Raw genomic sequence first — 24,703 nt, forward strand, 5'->3', positions numbered from 1 at the left:
AGCAACATAATAACATCACCCCAAATTTTTATAAAAAAAACAAAAACAAAGAAAGAAGGGGTCAAGTCAAATAGTCTTCTTCACAATCTACATAATGTGGCTAGGAATGTGGTACAAGGAATTCCCGGCATCTCGTAGAAAAAGAGTATAAACAAACAAAAGGCTTTTTAGAATTTTATTTTTTATCATAGATAATCATAATTACTAAAAAAAATTTGGTTCTTTTTACAAACTTGAGGTCGATAAATCCGCGAGTCTAGAAATTCATTTCGGACAATTGAACCTTCTCGAACTGTTTCTTTTTAAGAACCAAAAATATTTGTGCCAAAATAACAGATGCTAAGAAGAACAAAAGGCCTTGTACACGTAATGGATCTTGAAGTACTATTTCTGCATCTCCCTGACCAAATCCGCCCACATTAGGATTACTTGTCAACGGTTGCTCAAATTTGATAGATTCGCCTTCTGAAACAAGAAGTTCTGGCCCCGGCGGGATAATATCAACCACTTGACGTCCATCCGATGCATCCGCTATGGTTATTTCGTATCCCCCCTTTTCTTTTCGTAGGATTTTGCTTACTATACCGGATGCTGTAGCATTATAAACTGTATTGTTACTCTTGCTCCCGTCAGGATAAATCTGGCCCCTTCCCCTGTTTCCGCCTACGTATATAGGATATTTTAAGAAGTGAATGTCTTTCTTAGTAGCGAGGTCCGGGGAAAGAATAGGAAACGTGATTTTACTATATTTCTGACCAGGAACAGGGCCTATGACAAGAATATTTTTTTGATTTGGGCGATAGCTCTGAAAAGACAGATTGCCCATCTTTTCTTTTATCTCGGGGGAAATACGATCGGGAGGGGCTAATTCAAAACCCTCTGGTAAAATAAGAACAACCCCCACATTTAAAGCCCCTTTTTTACCATTAGCAAGAACTTGTTTCAGTTGCATATCATAAGGAATTCGAACAACTGCTTCACATACAGTATCGGGAAGTACCGTTTGCGGAACCTCAATATCCACTGGTTTATTAGCTAAATGGCAATTGGCGCATACAATACGTCCAGTCGCTTCTCGTGGATTTTCATAGCCCTTCTGCGCAAAAATGGGATATGCATTTGAAATGGATGCACGAGTTATGATATATATCATGAGCGATACGGAAATAGATCGAGTAATTTGTTCCTTTATCCAAGAAAAATTATTTCTAGTTTGCATGGTCCAACCATTGATCCCGAAAATTTATACAATAAATTGGGGTAGGTCACTAATGGAGTTTCCTATCCACGATTCTGTTATTTATTGGAATAATTTGACTGGATTAATATATAGGATGAATCTCCGGGATGGGTAGAAAGATAAAGAGTGAGTACGATTTTCAATGCTTTGCTTATGTACAACTGCAAAGTAAGAAACATTCTAATTGGATTAGGTAGATAATTTTTCAGTCATTCATTGAATGATAAATCACTACAAGTGACGGAGATACGCGATTTAAATAACGGAAAATCCAATATTTGAAAATTGTATCTAGAATGACTGGAAAAGTGGAAACAAGGCCAGATATAATTTGCTCATTATGAACAAATCCAAAATCCTTGTAGACAAAGCCAATCATCAGTTCCCAACCATGGGGCGAATGAAATCCGATACATAAATCAGTTAATAAAAGAAGAGAAAAAGCTTTTATTGTGTCACTTAAGTTATATAGGAATTCCTGAACCCAAGAGTTAAGAATAACAAGTTCTTTATTACCCAAAAGAGAATAACCACTTAGAATAATGAAACAGATTATATTTGTCGAGAAGTGCAAAATCGTATGAATACGACCCTCGTTGTGTATCTTGATTAATTGGATTGTTTCTTTGTGAATTCCTATACGAAGGTTTTGTAGATGTGTCTCCGAGTATTCCTTAATCATTTCCTCTAAGAAGAGGAGTTCCTCTAATTCTATGAATTTTTCTAGAATACTCTTTTCTTCAATATCATTCAAAAAAGGTTCGGATTGCCTAGTATTCCACCAATTAGTAACCCAGGATTCCATACTTTTTTGAAATGAGAGAGAAATCCACCAGGGCAAAAATACTATAGATGCAAGATATAAAAGAGGAGTGAATGCTTTCTTTTTTTCCATTTTTTCATCTCTGAATTGTTAATGAACCTATCTCATTCGTCGACTCTATGTAATCTAATATTTCTCTCCCGCATCAGTTCTATTACAAGTTATCGAACCTATGAATTTAGAAAAAAATACAGAAATAGACGAAAAATTGGAATGGATAAATAATCAAAAAATAATGTTTACCTATATCTCAATTGGTCAAATTCGAAGCACATATCTCCTTTCGATGAATGCCCAGAAAAATTGAAATAATGAATAATATTATTCAGATTTTGAGACGAAAGAACTCCTTTTCTATCATTATATAAAAATCTCTAATATTTCGAAAAAATTGAACTTACTATGAGTAGTCAGGGATAGAATAATTGAGGGAAATTTCTGAAGAATATTGTGAAAAATGAGTGATAAAAAACGACATAAATTTGCTAATTATCATTATAAGAGATTCAATTTTTTGGTCATTAAGGAGCACAAAAAGTATAAAAATAAGCTTCGAAAAAATTACAAGATATGATCTCTAAAGTCTCAATTCCAACAAGTTAAAAAGGGTGGAATTTCCTTATTTCTAAATGGTTGATTATGAGATATTTCGATTTTTTCTTATTTTTTATTGAATTGAGTTATGTATATTTCGATACATCTAAATCGATACATCTAAAAGATCCCCAAAATAGTTTTTTTTATACTTGTTCCATATATGTCTGCTTTGACTCGAATGAATGTTCTGAAGAAACCTCAATTAAGTTATGTTATGGAAAAAGAGCATTCTTGCGTTTTTGCCCTCCTGCTGAGAAAGCATTCCGGCTCATTTCTTAAAATACTTCAATTGGTACACGCAAGAAATAGGCCAATTCAGCAGCTTTTTGTTCCATTTCCCGTGGAGTAAAATTCTCATCAGTACGAGTCAATGGAATGGCTCCCTGGCCTCTGATATCCATATAAAGGACACGACGAGCATAAATACCTTCTTTCACTTCTATTCTGACAGACTGAATATCTTTTATAAGAAATTGGAGGAAGACCCGACGATTTTTTCCAGGAAATCCCCAACGAAAGATACACACTATTCCGTCTTTTCTATCAAATCGATCATAACCACTACCTACATTCCACGAAATTGTGCACCATAAATAGGAGCTAATAAAAAGACCCGCGATTCCGTAGAAAGACATCACAATTCCTTGTGGAAAAAAAACTATTTCATGAGACGAAAGTAAAGATATCAAATTTCTACCAAGATAACTCGAGGTTCCAACCAACAAGAATCCTAATGAACCTAAAAAAAGGATAACAGCCCAGCAGAAATTACTTGTTTTTCGAGCCCCCGTTATAGGTTCTATCCATATATGTTCTAATCGACAACTCATACTTGATCCAGTTGATTTTTTTGGAATTGAGAGAATACCCCAAATGAACTACTGAGATTAGTCTAGATCCCTAGTAGCTTCAGTGACATTGGCGGCTTTAAGGTATGCCTTAACTTCGTTCCAATTGATAAGATTTTATTTTGAAGGTTTGATGCAAATTTTCAAATTAAGATGCAATTGGTAAAAAAATTGAAAATTTTCAAAATAAGATGCAAATTTTAAATTTTGATGACTTAATATGAAAATTTTGGAAGAAAAATACAACTTTCATGTCTTAATATGAAAACTTTTGAAAGTTTAATGCAATTTTGTAATGTATAATGTTAATTAAATTTGAAAATATGATGCAATTTTTTAAGTATGATAACTTTATATGAAAAAATTGATAGAAAAATGCAATTTTAAAAGTATGATGGCTTAATATGAAAAAAATCAGAAAAAGGCAATTTTCAAAACGTGAATTTTAGTATGAAAATTTTTGAAAGTCCAATTTTCAAAGCATTACGCTATGATATGAATTTTTTTGAAAGTTTAACGCAATTTAGTAATGTATAATATCATAATTGGTAAAAAAAATTGAAAATTTTGAAAATAAGATGCAATTTTTAAAGTATGATTACTTAATTTTAAAAATTAGAAGAAAAATGCAATTTTCAAAACATGATGTCTTAATATGAAGTTTTTTGAAAGTTTAATGCAATTTTGTAATGTATAAATCTTAATTGGTTAAAAAAAATGAAAATCTTGAAAATAAGATGCAATTTTTAAAATATGATAACTAAATATGAAAAAATTGGAAGAAAAATGCAATTTTTGAAGTATAATGACTTAATATGAAAAGATTGAAAGAAAAAAGAAATTTTCAAAACATTATGTCTTAATATGAAAATATTTAAAAGTTTAATGCAATATTGTAATAAGGTGCAATTTTTAAAGTATGTTGCAATTTTGTTAAAAAAAAGTTGAAAATAAGATGCAACTTTTAAAGTATAATGATTTAATATGAAAAATTGTGAAGAAAAATGCAATTTTCAAAACATTATGTCTTAATATGAAAAATTTTGACAGTTTAATGCAATTTTGTTATGTATATTGTCTTAATTGTTAAAAAAATTAAATTTTGAAAATAAGATGCAATTTTTAAAGTATGAAGACTTGAAATGAAACAATTGGAAGAAAAATACAACTTTCAAAACATGATGTCTTAATATGAAAACTTTTGAAAGTTTAATGCAGTTTTGTAATGTATAATGTCTTAATTGGTAAAAAAAAATTAAAAATTTGAAACGTAGATGCAATTTATAAAGTATGATGATTTAATATGAAAAAATTGAAAGAAAAATGCAATTTTCAAAACATGTTGTCTTAATATGAAATTTTTTGAAAGTTTAATGCAATTTTGTAATGTATAATTTCGTAATTGGTAAAAAATATTGAAAATCTTGAAAATAAGATGCAATTTTTAAAGTATAATGGAAGAAAAAATTGGAAGAAAAATGCAATTTTTAAAGTATAATGACTTAATAAGAAAACATTGAAAGAAAAAAGAAATTTTCAAAACATTATGTCTTAATATGAAAAAGTTTGAAAGTTTAATGCAATATTGTAATAAGATGCAATTTTTAAAGTATGATGATTTAATATGAAAAAATTGGAAGAAAAATGCAATTTTCAAAACATGATGTCTTAATATGAAATTTTTTGACAGTTTAATGCAATTATGTAATGTATAATGTCTTAATTGGTAAAAAAAAATCGAAAAGTTTGAAAATAAGATGCAATTTTTAAAGTATTATGACTTATTGTTAAAAAAATTGGAAGAAAAATGCAATTTTCAAAACACGATGTCTTAATATGAAATTTTTTGAAGGTCTAATGCAATTTTGTAATGTATAATATCTTAATTGGTAAAAAAAAAATTCAAACTTTTGAAAATAAGATGCAATTTTTAAAATATGTGACTAAATACAAAAAAATTGGAAGAAAATTGTAATTTTCAAAACAATGTCTTAATTTGAAAAACTTTGAAAGTTTAATGCAATTTTGTAATATATAATGTCTTAATTGGTAAAAAAAATTATGAAAATAAGATGCAATTTTTTAAGTATGATAACTTTATACGAAAAAATTGATCGAAAAATGCAATTTTAAAAGTATGATGGCTTAATATGAAAAAATTGGAAGAAAAAATACAATCTTCAAAACATGATATCTCAATATTTATATTTTTGAGAGTGTAATGCAATTTTGTAATGTATAATGTCTTAATTCGTAAAAAAAAATCCAAAAGTTTAAAAATAAGATGCTATTTTTAAAGTAAGATGTCTTAATATGAAACAAAATTGGGAGAAAAATGCAAATTTCAAAACATGATGTCTTAATATGGAAAATTTTGAAAGTTTAATTCAATTTTGTAATGTATAATGTCTTAATTGGTAAATATAAATTGAAAATCTTGAAAATAAGATGCAATTTTTAAAGTATGATGACTTAATATGAAAAAATTGGAAGAAAAATGCAATTTTCAAAACATGATGTCTTAATATGGAAATTTTTGAAAGTTTAATTCAATTTTGTAATGTATAATGTCTTAATTGGTAAAAATAAATTGAAAATCTTGAAAATAAAATGCACTTTTTAAAGTATGATGACTGAATATGAAAAAAATTAGAAGAAAAATGCAATTTTCAATACAAGATTTCTTAATATGAAAAAGTATGGAAGTCTAATGCAATTTGTAATTTATGATCTACTAATAGGTAAAAAAAATTAATTTTAAAAATATGATCCGCAAATTTTAAAGTATGAAGACTTGATATGAAAAAATTGGAAGAAAAATATAACTTTCAAAACATGATGTCTTAATATGAAAGCTTTTGAAAGTTTAATGCAATTTTGTAATGTATAATGTTTTAATTGGTAAAAAAAATTAAAAATTTGAAACGTAGATGCAATTTATAAAGTATGATGATTTAAAATGAAAAAATTTAAAGAAAAATGCAATTTTTCAAAATATGTTGTCTTAATATGAATTTTTTTGAAAGTTTAATGCAATTTTGTAATGTATAATATCTTAATTGGTAAAAAAACCAAAAAGTTTATAAATAAAATGCAATTCTTAAAGTATGATGACTTAAAATAAAAAAATTGGAAGAAAAACGAAAATTTCAAAACATGATGTATTAATATGATAAATTTTGAAGGTTTGATGCAAATTTTCAAATTAAGATGCAATTGGTAAAAAAAAATTGAAAATTTTCAAAATAAGATGCAAATTTTAAATTATGATGACTTAATATGAAAATTTTGGAAGAAAAATACAACTTTCATGTCTTAATATGAAAACTTTTGAAAGTTTAATGCAATTTTCTAATGTATAATGTTAATTAAATTTTGAAAATATGATGCAATTTTTTAAGTATGATAACTTTATATGAAAAAATTGATAGAAAAATGCAATTTTAAAAGTATGATGGCTTAATATGAAAAAATTGGAAGAAAAAGGCAATTTTCAAAAAATGAATTTTAGTATGAAAATTTTTGAAGTCCAATTTAGTAATGTATAATATCGTAATTGGTAAAAAAAATTGAAAATTTTGAAAATAAGATGCAATTTTTAAAGTATGATTACTTAATTTTAAAAATTAGAAGAAAAATGCAATTTTCAAAACATGATGTCTTAATATGAAGTTTTTTGAAAGTTTAATGCAATTTTGTAATGTATAAATCTTAATTGGTAAAAAAAATGAAAATCTTGAAAATAAGATGCAATTTTTAAAATATGATAACTAAATATGATAAAATTGGAAGAAAAATGCAAATTTTAAAGTATAATGACTTAATATGAAAAGATTGAAAGAAAAAAGAAATTTTCAAAACATTATGTCTTAATATGAAAATGTTTGAAAGTTAAATGCAATATTGTAATAAGATGCAATTTTTAAAGTATGGTGCAATTTTGGTAAAACAAATTGAAAATAAGATGCAACTTTTAAAGTATAATGATTTAATATGAAAATTTGTGAAGAAAAATGCAATTTTCAAAACATTATGTCTTAATATGAAAAATTTTGATAGTTTAATGCAATTTTGTAATGTATATTGTCTTAATTGGTAAAAAAAATTAAATTTTGAAAATAAGATGAAATTTATAAAGTATGAAGACTTGTAATGAAACAATTGGAAGAAAAATACAACTTTCAAAACATGATGTCTTAATATGAAAACTTTTGAAAGTTTAATGCAGTTTTGTAATGTATAATGTCTTAATTGGAAAAAAAATTAAAAATTTGAAAAGTAGATGCAATTTATAAAGTATGATGATTTAACATGAAAAAATTGAAAGAAAAATGCAATTTTCAAAACATGTTGTCTTAATATGAAATTTTTTGAAAGTTTAATGCAATTTTGTAATGTATAATGTCTTAATTGGTAAAAAAAAAACTAAAAAGTTTAAAAATAAAATGCAATTTTTAAAGTATGATAACTTAATATAAAAAAATTGGAAGAAAAACGCAATTTTCAAAATATGATGTCTTAATATGATAAATTTTGAAAGTTTAATGCAATTTTGTAATGTATAATTTCTTAATTGGTAAAACATTTTCAAAATAAGATGCAAATTTTAAATTATGATGACTTAATATGAAAAAATTGGAAAAAAATAAAACTTTCAAAACATGATGTTTTAATATGAAAACTTTTGTATGTTTAATGCAATTTTGTAATGTATAATGTTTTAATTTGTAAAAGAAATTAAATTCTGAAAATAAGATGCAATTTTTTAAGTATGATAACTTTATATGAAAAAATTGATAGAAAAATGCAATTTTAAAAGTATGATGGCTTACTATGAAAAAATTGGAAGAAAAATGCAATTTTCAAAACATGATTTTTAGTATGAAAATTGTCGAAAGTCCAATTTTCAAAATATGATGCTTTAATATGAATTTTTTTGAAAGTTTAATGCAATTTTGTAATGTATAATTTCGTAATTAGTAAAAAATATTGAAAATCTTGAAAAAAAGATGTAATTTTTAAAGTATGATTACTAAATATGAAAAAATTGGAAGAAAAATGCAATTTTTAAAGTATAATGACTTAATATGAAAACATTGAAAGAAAAAACAAATTTTCAAAACATTATGTCTTAATATGAAAAAGTTTGAAAGTTTAATGCAATATTGTAATAAGATGCAATTTTGGTAAAAAATTGAAAATAAGATGCAATTTTTAAAGTATGATGATTTAATATGAAAAAATTGGAAGAAAAATACAATTTTCAAAACATGATGTCTTAATATGAAATTTTTTGACAGTTTAATGCAATTATGTAATGTATAATGTCTTAATTGGTAAAAAAAATCGAAAGTTTGAAAATAAGATGCAATTTTTAAAGTATTATGACTTAATATTAAAAAATTTGAAGAAAAATGCAATTTTCAAAACACGATGTCTTAATATGAAATTTTTTGAAGGTCTAATGCAATTTTGTAATGTATAATATCTTAATTGGTAAAAAAAATTCAAAATTTTGAAAATAAAATGCAATTTTTAAAATATGTGACTAAATACGAAAAAATTGGAAGAAAATTGTAATTTTCAAAACAATGTCTTAATATGAAAAACTTTGAAAGTTTAATGCAATTTTGTAATATATGATGTCTTAATAGGTAAAAAAATTGAAAATTTTGAAAATAAGATGCAATTTTTAAAATATGATCACTTAATATGAAAAAATTGAAAGAAAATTGCAATTTTCGAAAGATGATGTCTTAATATGATGTCTTAAATTGAGAAGACTAGAAGAAAAATGCAATTTTCAGAACATGATGTTTTAATTTGAAAATTTTTAAATGTTTAATGCAATTTTGTAATTTATGATATTTTAATAGGTAAAAAAAACTGAAAATGTATAAAATAAGATGAAATTTTTAAAGTATGATGACTTATAATGAAACAAGTGAAAGAAAAATGCAATTTTCAAAACATTATGTCTTAACATGAAAATTTGAAAAATTCTAATGCAATTTTGTAATGTATGATGTCTTAATACATATAAAAAATGAAAAAGTTAAAAATAAGATGCAATTTTTAAAGTATAATCACTTAATATAAAAAAATTGAAAGAAAAATGCAATTTTCAAAAGATGATGTCTTAATATGAATTTTTTTGAAAGTTTAATGCAATTTTCTAATGTATGATGTCTTATTAGGTAAAAAAATTGGATGGAAAATGCAATTTTCAATAGATGATGTCTTAATATGAAAAAGTTTGAAATTTTAATGCAATTTTGTAATGTATGATGTCTTAATAAGTAAAAAAAAATGGAAAATTTTGAAAATGAAATGTAATTTTTAAAGTGTGATGACTTAACATGAAAAAACTGGAAGAAAAATGCAATTTTCATAACATGATGTCTTAATATGAAAATTTGTAAAAGTCTAATGCAATTTTGTAATGTATGAAGTCTTAATATGTAAAAAAAATGAAAAACTTCAATATAAGATGCAATTTTTAAAGTATGATCACTTAATATGAAAAAATTGAAAGAAAAATGCAATTGTCAAAAGATGATGTCTTAATATGAAAAATTTTGAACTTTTAATGCAATTTTCTAATGTATTATGTCTTAATATGTAAAAAAAATGAAAACCTTCAAAATAAGATACAATTTTTAAAGTATGATCACTTAATATAAAAAAATTGGAAGAAAAACAATTGTAACAGCCCGGATTTCCAGGTATTTTATTGTTTTGTATTTTTGGTGTTTTGAGAGGGGACTCGGCGAGTTGGAGCTCAGACTCGCCGAGTAGGGTCGCGATTCTGGACGCGGGATTCGTCTGGACTCGGCGAGTCCAGGATATGGACTCGGCGAGTCCACGCTGTTTAATGAAACCCTAATTTCTCGGGTTTGGGACCTATTTAAAGGGCCTTATGGCCGTCATTTGCACCCAACAGTCCATAGAGAGAAACCCTTGAGTGCTTTAGCGATTTGAGAGAGAAAGGAAGCATTTCTTGACATTTGTGTGTTGTTTAGCAAAGAAGAGGGAGGCTCTAGCCAAGAGGAGGCAAAGGGGACTGCTATTCGGTGGATTTGAAGCTTAGCCCTTCAATCTAAAGGTATGATTTCGGCTCATCTCCTGTTTTGTGAAGTATATTTGATTTTAGGGTTTCTTGTGACCTTGTTGAGTTGATTGGACGGCCAAATAGCCCCTTGCTAGTGATGAGACTTCGGATCTGGATCCATAGAGGTCCAGAGAGCTTCATTCATCAAGCTTTATATAGAACAATGGAGGTTATGACCTTGAGTAGTGAGATTTGTTGATGATTCTTCATATATGGTCATATAGAGGTTGTTTATGCACAAAGTCTGGAGCATTACGTGGTGAATCATTCTAGGAAGGCCAGATCTATGAATTGTTGGAATAGATCTGACCTTAGAAGCAAGTTTGAATGATTGCATGGCATGGACTCGTCGAGTCCGATGAGCAGACTCGGCGAGTAGCTTGAAGATTGCCTTGGACCGACCAGTGAGTGGTCCAGTCGAGTCATGGATTGACCCAGTGAGTCAGGGCGAGTTAGAGAGGGTTGTCAAGTGGTCTAAGTCGAGCTGGGACTCGCCGAGTCGTTCTTGAGACTCGGCGAGTTGAGTCGGGGTGGCCCCGCGATTCTTCCAGGTGGAACTCGTCGAGTCAGGGGGAGTACTCGACGTGTAAGAAGGGAATCCTAGAGAGTTGGTGAAAACGTCTAGACTCGCCGAGTTGTCCTCGTGCACTCGCCGAGTCCGGTCAAAGTTGACCGTTGACCGTTGACCAGAGTTGACCTGTGTTGACTTCTTAAGGATAGTCAACCTTAGAGATAAAAAGTGTTAATTAGAGACATATGATGTTATAGGAGGATTATAGCTCGGAGGATCGGGCACGAGAGATTCAGGATTTGTGAGTCATCGAGATCCGCGAGGTGAGTCTTCTCACTATACTTTATCTTGAGTAGGTAATCAGAGTTATGTGTTAGTGTATGTATGTTATGTGTGTGTTATGTGTTGTACTGCATTATTTCTATGTGATTTATGCTGTGCATGATTACAGAGTTGGAATCGGAAGGTTCCTAGAGTTAGAACCTGAGGGTTCACAGAGTTGGGTGCACGGACCCATAGAGTGATAGCCTCGAGTGGCTAATATGTGTTTATGTGGTATTTTGGGGAACTCACTAAGCTTTGTGCTTATAGTGTTAGTGTTGTGGTTTCAGGTACTAGCGATGACCGTGGGAAGGCGCCGGCTTGATCTGTACACACACAGGGGACTTTGATATATTTACATTGATCTTGGGATTTTGTGTAATGTGAATTGAGATTCAAATCTGATGTTTTTATGAAAATTAATGAGAAATGTTTTTTTTTATATATTTTTTAAATTTTCGGTGTTACAAGTTGGTATCAGAGCCTTGGTTTGAGGGATTCGAGTACACCTTCGGGCCTATTTGAACTCAAACTGAGGATTTAAAATGTATTTTCAAAAAGAGTAAAAGATTTTTTTGAAAAACGCAGAGCAAGAGATGTGTGTACGATCAGTCAGCGCCCGGACGGTGATTTCCCAAAATACCTTTATATATTATGTGATATTGATATGATGTATCCGCATGCTAGAGTAGGCTAGGTATTGCTATTAGGACTAGGGTGGCCTGATTTGTGATGCCTTAGCCTAGGGAGATGTGAGCTGCTATGAGATGCTTGAGAGTGAGTAGGTAGCAGCGAGGGGCTTATGAGAGATCTATTAGAGAGTGGTCTATGCATGATAGAGTACTTGAGACCTGGGATCCAAAGAGAAGGACTTGGAGTGTATTCCAGTGCGGTGCGGACAGTAGTATTGGGCCCGTACTACTGGAAGCACCGGGGCGGTGTGCAGCCCAAGTCAGAATCTTTGGAATGCCAAGAATCGAGGAGGAAAGAGTTGACGAGTGTGAGCATACTCGTGTGGATTCTAATTTATCGTATGTTGTATTTCAAAGGTAGATCATGGTGAGGACACGTTTGATGCCCGAGAGCAGTGGTACCAGTGAGGAGGAGATCCGCCGGATCATTCAGGAGGAGGTGGCTGCGGCCATCAGGGCAGAGATACCGGAGATGTTTGGGTCTATAAAGACCACATTGATTGAGACGTTTGATGAGCGTTATGCCGCTCTTTCTGAGGCTGCTGCTGCAGCGGCTACCGCAGCGATTGCTGCTGCGAGGCCGCAGGGTGGGGATGCGTTGCTGTTCCGTGAGTTCAGCAACACAAAACCACCAGAGTTTGATGGTATTCAGGATCCGGTGGCAGCTATGAGGTGGATATCTGATATTGAGGGGTGTTTCTTCACTTGCTCGTCTCCTGAGCATTTGAAGGTCCGGTTCGCGCTGAACCAGCTTCGCTTGGGAGCGAAGGACTGGTGGAAGTTCGTGACGGCGCATTATACGCCTGCTGAGCTTTCTGCGGTGACCTGGGAGAGGTTCACCACCATGTTTCGGGATGAGTACGTTCCCCAGGTGGAGAGGGAGCGTTTAGCACAGGAGTTTCTGACCCTCAAGCAGGGTACTGAGTCTGTTACAGCGATCACGAGGATGTTCCACGAGAGGGCGATGTTCTGCCCTGAGCACGTGTCCACTGAGCAGGCACGTATGAGCCGCTACTTAAGCATCTTGAGGCGGGATATTCGGGAGTTCGCTGCGAACTCCTCGTACCGGACATTTGCCGAGCTTCAGGCAAATGCCCGGAAGAGGGAGATTGAGCTTGAGACTCAGGCCAGGGAGGAGGCGGAGTCTCAGGGGAGGGATCGGCGACCGGCACTGTCGCAGCCGGCCGCCAAGCGGGCCAAGCCTGCTGATCCCAGACCAGGGAGCCAGAAGGGCCGCACTTGCGGAAAGTGCGGCAAGGGTCATGACGGAGTTTGCCGAGCGGGGTCTTGCTACAAATGTGGCAAGGAGGGGCACATGGCCAAGGATTGCCCCAAGGGGTTTGCAGTGTGCTTTCACTGCAACCAGACCGGACACCGGAAGGCCGAGTGTCCGCAGTTGCGCGGAGCATCTCAGGGGTCTGCTCCTGCCGCCATCAGAGCTACAGAGGGTCGGCCTGTGAAGGCCGAGGCGCCAAGAGCTCGAGGGAGAGCCTTCCAGTTGACTGCGGAGGAGGTCCGCGCTGCGCCCGATGTTGTGGCTAGTATGTTTCCTTTCGTGTATTTATTTTTGATATATGATGTTATGCTTATATTATGTTATGCGTAGGTACCTTTCTTGTGAACTCCGTACCTGCTTTAGTGTTATTTGACTCGGGTGCGAGTCGGTCTTTTGTATCTTTGGCCTTTGGTCAGTATATCAGTGTTAGTCGTGAGGCATTGAGTCGGCCTCTGAGAGTTTCCATAGCTGACGATAGAGTGATTTGTGCCACAGAGGTTTTCCGGGGATGTGTGTTAGAGATTTTCGGGGTTGAGTTTCCGATTGATCTGATTCCTATTGCGATGGGTGATGTTTGTGTCATTGTGGGCATGGACTGGTTGAGCCGATTCAGCGCGGTTATCGACTGTGAGCGTCAGCTGGTGACTATACGAGACCCTAGTGGGGGAGTTCTTTCGGTGTACGGCGAGGGTACCCGTTCGGGATCAGCCTTTTGTTCGGCCGCTAGGGCGAGACAGTGTCTACAGCAGGGCTGTAAGGGTTTTGTGGCGTATGTGATGGATACGCGAGCGACTTCCGAGAGACCAAGTTCAGTTGGGGAGGTACCGGTGGTGCGTGAGTTTCCAGATGTCTTTCCCGAGGAGCTGCCGGGAGTACCTCGTGTGAGGCAAGTGGAGTTTGGTATTGATTTGGTTCCGAGGGCTGCACCTATAGCTAAGGTGCCTTATCGTCTTGCACCTCCAGAGATGCAAGAGTTATCCTCGCAGCTTCAGGAGTTGCTGGGGAAGGGATTCATTCGGCCGAGCAGCTCGCCGTGGGGAGCACCTATTCTGTTCGTCAAGAAGAAGGATGGTTCACACCGGATGTGTATTGATTACCGGGAGTTGAACAAGCTGACGGTCAAGAACCGTTACCCGTTGCCGAGGATCGACGATTTATTTGATCAGTTGCAGGGAGCCTCTTGGTTTTCCAAGATCGACTTGAGGTCGGGATATCATCAGGTGAGAGTGCGGAATGAGGACGTCCAGAAGACAGCATTCAGGACGCGATATGGGCATTATGAGTTTGTGGTGATGCCTTTTGGGCTCACCAATGCCCCGGCGGTGTTCATGGATCTCATGAACAGGGTATGCAGACCGATGTTGGATCGGTCGGTGATTGTATTTATCGATGATATTCTGGTGTATTCGAGATCTAGAGAGCAGCATGAGGAGCATTTGAGGGAGGTCCTTGGGGTATTGAGATCGGAGAAGCTTTATGCAAAGTTCTCCAAGTGTGATTTCTGGTTACGGGAGGTCCAGTTTCTAGGACATCTCATTAACCAGGAAGGGATTCTGGTCGATCCGGCCAAGGTTGAGGCGGTGATGAGCTGGGAGGTGCCAAAGTCACCCTCTGAGATCAGGAGCTTCCTTGGACTAGCAGGGTATTATCGGAGATTTATCAAGGATTTCTCCAAGATCGCAGTGCCGCTCACCAGATTGACCCGGAAGGGTGTTGCATTCTCATGGGGTCCCGAGCAGCAGACCTCCTTTGAGACACTTCGCCAGAGGTTGTGCGAAGCCCCGGTATTAGCTCTCCCGGAAGGGATGGAGGATTTTGTAGTATATTGTGATGCATCGATTTTGGGGTTGGGTGCGGTGTTGATGCAGAGGGGTCATGTGATAGCATATGCATCGAGGCAGTTGAAGCCTCATGAGACAAGATATCCCACGCATGATCTAGAGTTGGGGGCAGTAGTGTTCGCCCTCAAGATTTAGCGCCACTACTTATATGGGGTTCGATGTACGATATACACGGACCATAAGAGCTTGAAGTACTTGATGGATCAGCCCAATCTAAATATGCGTCAGAGGAGGTGGTTAGATGTGGTCAAGGATTATGATTGTGAGATCCTGTACCACCCGGGCAAGGCCAACGTGGTGGCCGATGCGTTGAGCCGCAGGGCGGAGAGCACTCCATTGCGAGATGTATGTTTGAGATTGACCATGATAGCTCCGGTGTTGGATGTCATTCGTGGGGCACAGGCCGAGGCTGTGCAGCCGGAGATGCAGAAGAGGGAACGGGTCGTTGGTTTGGTTTCAGAATTCGTTGCGGATGGGCGAGGGCTTATGACTTTTCAGGGTCGGATTTGGGTACCGTTTGTGGGTGGTACGCGCACTTCTTTGATGGAGGAGGCTCATCGGTCGAAATTTTCGATCCATCCGGGGGCCACGAAGATGTATTTGGATTTGAGGAAAGAGTATTGGTGGCCCTGTATGAAGAGAGACGTCGCATGGTTCGTTGAGAGGTGCTTGACCTGCCGTAGGGTTAAGGCCGAGCACCAGAGGCCGCATGGCAAGTTGCAGCCATTGGAGGTTCCCGAATGGAAGTGCGAACAGATCACTATGGATTTCATCACCAAATTGCCGAGGACGGCCAGAGGAGTTGATGCAATTTGGGTGATTGTGGATAGGTTGACGAAGAGCGCTCACTTTCTTGCCATCAGTGAGAGTTCTTCAGCGGAGAAGTTGGCGGAGTTATATGTGAGAGAAGTGATATCTCGGCATGGGGTGCCGATCTCGATTGTTTCAGACCGTGATGTGCGCTTCACTTCCAGATTCTGGAAGAAATTTCATGAGGAGTTGGGTACTAGATTGCATTTTAGTACCGCATATCATCCCCAGACAGACGGTCAGAGTGAGCGGACGATTCAGACGCTTGAGGACATGCTTCGAGCATGTGTGTTGGATTTTGGGGGTAGCTGGGATGCGTATTTACCCTTGGCAGAGTTTTCCTACAACAACAGCCATCATTCGAGCATTGGTATGCCACCCTTTGAGCTGTTGTATGGTAGGAGGTGTCGGACCCCCATTTGTTGGGGAGAGGTTGGGCAGAGAGTGATGGGCAGTACAGAGATCGTGCTTCAGACGACAGAGCAGATTCAACAGGTCAGACAGAGGTTATTGACCGCCTAGAGCCGACAGAAGAGTTACGCAGACAGACGCCGATCCGAGCTTGAGTTTCAGGTCGGCGACTTCGTTCTCCTGAAGGTCTCTCCTTGGAAAGGAGTGATTCGATTCAGGAAGAGGGGCAAGTTGGGGCCCCGGTATATTGGGCCATTTCGCGTGATTGCAAGGGTAGGCCGGGTAGCCTATCCTTTGGAATTGCCAGCAGAGTTGGGGCAAATCCACGACACTTTTCATGTGTCGCAATTGAGGAAATGTATTGCCGATGAGTCGGCAGTAGTTCCATTAGAGGATATTCAGGTGGATGCGAGCCTGAATTATGCCGAGAGACCAGTAGCCATCCGAGATCGGAAGATCAAGGTACTGAGGAACAAGGAGGTACCTCTGGTGTTGATTCAATGGCAACACCGGAAGGGATCAGAGATGACCTGGGAGCCGGAGCGCGAGATGCGGGAGCAGCATCCGGAGCTATTTTCAGAGCGAGACTTCGAGGACGAAGTCTAGTTCTAGTGGGGGAGAGTTGTAACAGCCCGGATTTCCAGGTATTTTATTGTTTTGTATTTTTGGTGTTTTGAGAGGGGACTCGGCGAGTTGGAGCTCAGACTCGCCGAGTAGGGTCGCGATTCTGGACGCGGGATTCGTCTGGACTCGGCGAGTCCAGGATATGGACTCGGCGAGTCCACGCTGTTTAATGAAACCCTAATTTCTCGGGTTTGGGACCTATTTAAAGGGCCTTATGGCCGTCATTTGCACCCAACAGTCCATAGAGAGAAACCCTTGAGTGCTTTAGCGATTTGAGAGAGAAAGGAAGCATTTCTTGACATTTGTGTGTTGTTTAGCAAAGAAGAGGGAGGCTCTAGCCAAGAGGAGGCAAAAGGGACTGCTATTCGGTGGAATTGAAGCTTAGCCCTTCAATCTAAAGGTATGATTTCGGCTCATCTCCTGTTTTGTGAAGTATATTTGATTTTAGGGTTTCTTGTGACCTTGTTGAGTTGATTGGACGGCCAAATAGCCCCTTGCTAGTGATGAGACTTCGGATCTGGATCCATAGAGGTCCAGAGAGCCTCATTCATCAAGCTTTATATAGAACAATGGAGGTTATGACCTTGAGTAGTGAGATTTGTTGATGATTCTTCATATATGGTCATATAGAGGTTGTTTATGCACAAAGTCTGGAGCTTTACGTGGTGAATCATTCTAGGAAGGCCAGATCTATGAATTGTTGGAATAGATCTGACTTTAGAAGCAAGTTTGAATGATTGCATGGCATGGACTCGCCGAGTCCGATGAGCAGACTCGGCGAGTAGCTTGAAGATTGCCTTGGACCGACCAGTGAGTGGTCCAGTCGAGTCATGGATTGACCCAGTGAGTCAGGGCGAGTTAGAGAGGGTTGTCAAGTGGTCTGAGTCGAGCTGGGACTCGCCGAGTCGTTCTTGAGACTCGGCGAGTTGAGTCGGGGTGGCCCCGCGATTCTTCCAGGTGGAACTCGTCGAGTCAGGGGGAGTACTCGACGTGTAAGAAGGGAATCCTAGAGAGTTGGTGAAAACGTCTAGACTCGCCGAGTTGCCCTCGTGCACTCGCCGAGTCCGGTCAAAGTTGACCGTTGACCGTTGACCAGAGTTGACCTGTGTTGACTTCTTAAGGATAGTCAACCTTAGAGATAAAAAGTGTTAATTAGAGACATATGATGTTATAGGAGGATTATAGCTCGGAGGATCGGGCACGAGGGATTCAGGATTTGTGAGTCATCGAGATCCGCGAGGTGAGTCTTCTCACTATACTTTACCTTGAGTAGGTAATCAGAGTTATGTGTTAGTGTATGTATGTTATGTGTATGTTATGTGTTGTACTGCATTATTTCTATGTGATTTATGCTGTGCATGATTACAGAGTTGGAATCGGAAGGTTCCTAGAGTTAGAACCTGAGGGTTCACAGAGTTGGGTGCACGGACCCATAGAGTGATAGCCTCGAGTGGCTAATATGTGTTTATGTGGTATTTTGGGGAACTCACTAAGCTTTGTGCTTACAATGTTAGTGTTGTGGTTTCAGGTACTAGCGATGACCGTGGAAGGCGCCGGCTTGATCTGTACACACACAGAGGACTTTTATATATTTACATTGATCTTGGGATTTTGTGTAATGTGAATTGAGATTCAAATCTGATGTTTTTATGAAAATTAATGAGAAATGTTTTTTTTTTATATATTTTTTAAATTTTCGGTGTTACAAGAATTTTCAAAAGATGATGTCTTAATATGAAAATTTGTGAAAGTTTAATGAAATTTTGTAATCTATGATGTCTTAATATGTAAAAAAATTAAAAAACTTCAAAATACGATGCAATTTTTAAAGTATGATGACTTAATATCAAATAATTGAAAGAAAAATACAGTTATCAAAGTATGATGGCTTAATATGAAAAAATTGGAAGAAAAATGCAATTTTCAAAACTCGATGTCTTAATATGAAAAAGTTGGAAATATTAATGCAATTTTGTAATATATGATGTCTTAATAGGTAAAAAAATTGAAAATTTTGTAAATAAGATGAAATTTTGAAAGTATGATGACTTAATATGAAATAATTGAAAGAAAAATGCAGTTATCAAAGTATGATGGCTTAATATGAAAAAATTGGAAGAAAAATCGAATTTTCAAAACATGATGTCTTAATATGATAAATTGTGAAGTCTAATGCAATTTTGTAATGTATGATGTCTTAATAAATAAAAAAAAATTGAAAAGGTTCAAGATAATGTGCAATTTTTAAAGTATGACGACTTAATATGAAAAAATTGAAAGAAAAAATGCAATTTTCAAAAGATGATCTCTTAATATGAAAAAGTTTGAAAGTTTAATGCAATTTTGTAATATATCATGTCTTAATAGATAAAAAATTGAAATTTTTTGAAAATAAGATGCAATTTTTAAAGTATGATGATTTAATATGAAAAAGCTGAAAGAAAAATGCAGTTACCAAAGTATGATGACTTGATATTAAAAAATCTGGGAGAAAAACGTCATTTTCAAAACATGATGTCTTAATATGAAAAGTTGGAAAAGTCTAATCCAATTTTGTAATGTATGATATCTTCATAGGTTAAAAAAATGAAAAAGTTCAAAATAAGATGCAATTTTCAAAATAAGATGACTTAATATAAAAAAAATTGAAAGAAAAATGCAATTTTCAAAACATAATGTGAAAAAGTCTGAAAGTTTAATGCAATTTTGTAATATATCATGTCTTAATAGATAAAAAATTGAAAATAAGATGCAATTTTTAAATTATGATGATTTAATATGAAAAAGTTGAAAGAGAATATGATGATTTAAAATGAAAACACTGGAAGAAAAGATGCAATTTTCAAAATATGATGTCTTACTATGAAAAATTTTAATAGTTAAATGCAATTTTGTAATGTATGATATCTTAATAGGCAAAAAATTGAAAAAGTTAAAAGTAAGATGCAAATTTCAAAGTAGATGACTTAATATCAAAAAATTGAAAGAAAAATGCAATTATCAAAGTATGATGACTTAATTTGAAAAATCTGGAAAAAAAATGCAATTTTCAAAACATGATGTCTTACTCTGAAAAATTTTAAATGTTTAATGCAGTTTTGTAATGTATGATATCTTAATAGGTAAAAAAATTGAAAAAGTTAAAAATATGATACAATTTTCAAAGTATGACGACTTAATATGAATCAAGTGAAAGAAAAATGCAATTTTCAAAAGATGATGTCTTAATATGAAATAGTTTAAAAGCTTAATGCAATTTTGTAATATATGATGTCTTAATAGGTAAAAAAATTGAAAATTTTAAAAATAAGATGCAATTTTGAAGTATGATGACCTAATATTACAAAATTGAAAGAAAAATGCAATTATCAAAATATGATGACTTAAAATGAAAAAACTGGAAGAAAAATTCAATTTTCAAAACATGATGTCTTAATATGAAAAATTTTAAAAGTTCAATGTAATTTTGTAATATATGATGTCTTAATAGGTAAAAAAATGAAAAACTTCAATATAAGATGCAATTTTTAAAGTATGATCACTTAATATGAAAAAATTGAAAAAAAAATGCAATTTTCAAAAGATGATGTCTTAATATGAAAATGTTTGAATGTTTAATGCAATTTTGTAATGTATTATGTCTTAATATGTAAAAAAAATGAAAACCTTCAAAATAAGATACAATTTTTAAAGTATGATCACTTAATATGAAAAAATTGGAAGAAAAACAATTTTCAAAAGATGATGTCTAAATATGAAAATTTGAGAAAGTTCAATGAAATTTTGTAATCTATGATGTCTTAATATGTAAAAAAAATAAAAAACTTCAAAATACGATGCAATTTTTAAAGTATGATGACTTAATATCAAATAATTGAAAGAAAAATACAGTTATCAAAGTATGATGGCTTAATATGAAAAAATTGGAAGAAAAATGCAATTTTCAAAACTCGATGTCTTAATATGAAAAAGTTGGAAATATTAATGCAATTTTGTAATATATGATGTCTTAATAGGTAAAAAAAATTGAAAATTTTGTAAATAAGATGAAATTTTGAAAGTATGATGACTTAATATGAAATAATTGAAAGAAAAATGCAGTTATCAAAGTATGATGGTTTAATATGAAAAAATTGGAAGAAAAATCGAATTTTCAAAACATGATGTCTTAATATGATAAATTGTGAAGTCTAATGCAATTTTGTAATGTATGATCTCTTAATAAATAAAAAAAAATTGAAAAAGTTCAAGATAATGTGCAATTTTTAAAGTATGACGACTTAATATGAAAAAATTGAAAGAAAAATGCAATTTTCAAAAGATGATCTCTTAATATGAAAAAGTTTGAAATTTTAATGCAATTTTGTAATGTATGATGTCTTAATAAGTAAAAAAAATTGAAAGTTTTGAATATAAGATGCAATTTTTAAAGTATAATGACTTAACATTAAAAAACTAGAAGAAAAATGCAATTTTCAAAACATGATGTCTTAATATGAAAAATTGTAAAAGTCTAATGCTATTTTGTAATGTATGTCTTGATATGTAAAAAAAATGAATATTTTGAAAATAAGATGCAATTTTTAAAGTATGCTCACTTAATATGAAAAAATTGGAAGAAAAATGCAATTTTCAAAAGATGATGTCTTAATATGAAATTTTTTGAAAGTTTAATGCAATTTTGTAATGTATGACGTCTTATTAGGTAAAAAAAATGGAAGAAAAATGCAATTTTCAAAAGATGATGTCTTAATATGAAACATTTTGAAAGTTTAATGCAATTTTGTAATGAATAATTTGTAGTAAAAAAAATTGAAAATTTTGAAAATAAGATGTAATTTTTAAAGTATGATCACTTAATATGAACAAATTGAAAGAAAAATGCAATTTTCAAAGTATGATGGCTTAATATGAAAAAATTGGAAGAAAAATGCAATTTCCAAAAGATGATGTCTTAATATGAAAATTTTTGAAAGTTTAATGCAATTTTGTAATGTATGATGTCTTATTAGGTAAAAAAAAAAATGAAAGAAAAATGCAATTTTCAAAGTATGACGACTTAATATGAAAAAATTGAAAGAAAAATGCAATTTTCAAAGTATGATGACTTAATATGAAAAGTTGAATGAAATATGCAATTTTCCATGTATAATGACTTAATATGAAAAATTTAGAAAATTTAATGCAATTTTGTAATGTATAATGTCTTAATTGGTAAAAAAATTGAAATTTTTGAAAATAAGATGCAATTTTTAATGTATGGTGAGTTAATATGACAAAATTGATAAAAAAAAATGCAATTTTCAATGTATGATGACTTAATATGAAAAAATTGATAGAAAAATGCAATTTTCCAAGTATGATGACTTAATGTGAAAAAGTTTGAAAGTTTAATACATTTTGCAAAGTATGATGTCTTAATAGATAAAATATTGAAAGTCAAATGAATTTTTCAAAGCATGATTCCTTAATTCATAAAATATTGAAAGTAAAATGCAGTTTGAAATTATAATATCTTAATACGAAAAAGTTTTAGAGTATGGACCAATTTTCAAAATGTGATGCCTTATTAGGAAAAAAGATTGAAAATAAAATGACTTGAGATGATAAAACTTGCATGACATTGATGTTAAATAATCATGAAGGAAAGAAGATGTTACCTTATACCAGCAAAGTGAGTCCATGTTTTGCTCCTCTTCTTTCTATATGTTGTTTGGAGTTTCCTTCATTTAGTTAATCTTACAAAGCAACTGTACAAGTTTATGTCAAGAAGTTCCATTTTAGAATACAATAATACAATGATTATCTCCAAAAGAAATGAGAAAAGTGAAGTAATAAATAGATAAGACAAGTTATTTGCATTATTAACATTGAACAACATGAAATATAGACTACAAGGATCAAAACAAATCAAGGATAGGTTGCCCTCATAACTTTTAATCTTCGTAGGTTAGATTTTTAGAGTATAATGCTAGATTTTGTTAGATTTTGAAATTACAATATTTTTATAGGAATTAAAATGTGTTGATATCAGTTGCATATGTCATGTAGATAGTGATTATTAAGTTGGTTATTTATATAAACTACTTAACAGAGAAGCAATGTCATATAGATAGTGATGATTAAGCAACTCATGTCTCAGTAGCACATCATTGGTAGACTTACTCTTATAAAATATAGGACAACTGAATTTGAAAATAGAATACAGAAAGTGAACAAAATAGCACAAAGAACTCACATAAGTTAATAAATTCCTTCATGATGAACTCCCAATTGATTTTGCATACACTCCAATCTGAAAATGCATAAAATATACGTTAAGGTATGATTTCCATCTTAAATGCCAAATCCTGAGAGTATTTTACCTATAAAAAGTTCAATAAATATGGACTAATTTGTTAGAATTATCCACTCCACCTATTTTATATAAAAGTCGATCAATTAACAAAAATTATGGAAATTGGAGATCATGTATGAAAAAACCCCAAATTACTCCCTCATGTCCAGAGCCCACCCAAAATTACTGTGATGAAAAACCCTCAAACGACTCATAATATAAAAAGAGGAATGGAGTCAACAAAACAAAGTTAAAAACCAACCAAACGACTCTATTGTTTCAAAGTAAAACAGATTTGACTAATGTTTTCAAAGCAAAAGGAAAATTGATGAAAATCGAACATGAATTTCGTTTTCCCAATTTTTCTAGGGTTCTTAATTTGGTTAAAGGATAGAAGAACGTCGGCTTTAAATAGACTTTGAGAAAGGAGAATTTGGCGGTGTCTGGGAATCATTAAACGAAAGTATGGAGAAACTAAGTGGAGGCGTCAGTTGGTCAAAAGAAGAAAACGAACAGAAAACAGAAACAAGGACAAAGATGAAGAAACTTACCGGAGATAATCGTCGCCATTGAAAAGAATGAGAAGAAAGGTCGGAGAGAATCGTCGTCACTGTAAACTGAAGAGAAGAAAGGTTGAATGAATATATATACGCTTCGTGGGGACTGGGGGAGTAGCGTCTAAATTACGTAGTTTCCATTTTTCTTTTTATACCGTTGCACTAGTCTCATTTATTTTACATTCCTTAATTAAATATCGTAATATAACATGATTTTACTTTAGATTCATTAATTCTTTTTAATTAAACAATGCAATTGGAAATTAAATTTTAACTTGTAAAAATAATGCAAAATTACTGTAATTGTTTTTTATAAATAAAATCTATAATCTATATTTGAACGAAATATATATTTTGTTAATGTAATTATCTAATTACCCAGACTTGATATTAAAGTTCCAATTCCATATTGAAGCAATCTAAGATATATTAGACAACATTGCTCGTGAATAAAGGTGGCAATGGATTGGGTTTGATCGTTTCCAATTCTTTTATTAAATTGTTTGAAATTAGGTTGATATGTTTATTTTTATTTTTTTCAACCCAACTTATTTAATAAATGGGTTGATCTATTTAAATTTTCAAAAAATAAATAAATAAATAAACCTTCTATAATCTTTAAATAAAATTGCATAAAACTTATAAACTCTAATCAACGTTCAAATTTGAAAATAATACAACCAAAATATAAACATAATTCAAGT

The 24,703-nt window shown here is 33.0% G+C and overlaps 1 long non-coding RNA gene across 1 annotated transcript in view; it reads right to left on the reverse strand.

Annotated features, from left to right (window-relative positions):
* The window catches only part of LOC145094421 (uncharacterized), a 40,688-nt gene extending 16,594 nt beyond the window's left edge, over positions 1–24,094 (reverse strand). Inside the window, exons 1-3 of the long non-coding RNA XR_013703335.1 lie at positions 23,994–24,094; positions 23,344–23,400; positions 22,766–22,855 (exon numbers count right to left, since the gene is read on the reverse strand). This is a non-coding gene — a long non-coding RNA (uncharacterized LOC145094421). The remainder of the gene's footprint in view (positions 1–22,765; positions 22,856–23,343; positions 23,401–23,993) is intronic.
* Positions 24,095–24,703: the final 609 nt, after the last annotated feature.

The sequence above is a fragment of the Lactuca serriola genome, chromosome 3 (genome assembly GCF_051521515.1).
Source record: "Lactuca serriola cultivar US96UC23 chromosome 3, Lser_US96UC23_V15, whole genome shotgun sequence".
NCBI classification, from domain to species: domain Eukaryota; kingdom Viridiplantae; phylum Streptophyta; class Magnoliopsida; order Asterales; family Asteraceae; genus Lactuca; species Lactuca serriola.